This window comes from Gavialis gangeticus, unplaced genomic scaffold, assembly GCF_001723915.1.
Source record: "Gavialis gangeticus isolate Ggan-Ray unplaced genomic scaffold, GavGan_comp1, whole genome shotgun sequence".
Taxonomy (NCBI): domain Eukaryota; kingdom Metazoa; phylum Chordata; order Crocodylia; family Gavialidae; genus Gavialis; species Gavialis gangeticus.
The window spans coordinates 6,614,672-6,614,887 of NW_017728993.1; positions in this window are offsets into that span (position 1 = coordinate 6,614,672).

The window sequence follows — 216 nt, forward strand, 5'->3', positions numbered from 1 at the left end:
ATAAGGGACTTCCCTCAAAGTTTGAACTACAGACCAGACTTTTTAGTAAATAGTTTTTACCAACTCAGGAGCATGGCTTTTCACATGCATGCACTTTTGACATCCTATCTATAATCAAAGACACCAGACACAGATATAGAATGCAAGCATTCTACATTGCCCACCAAACAGCAGTGCAACTACTGGCAAAGCACATACAGCCTCTCTCTAGGGCAG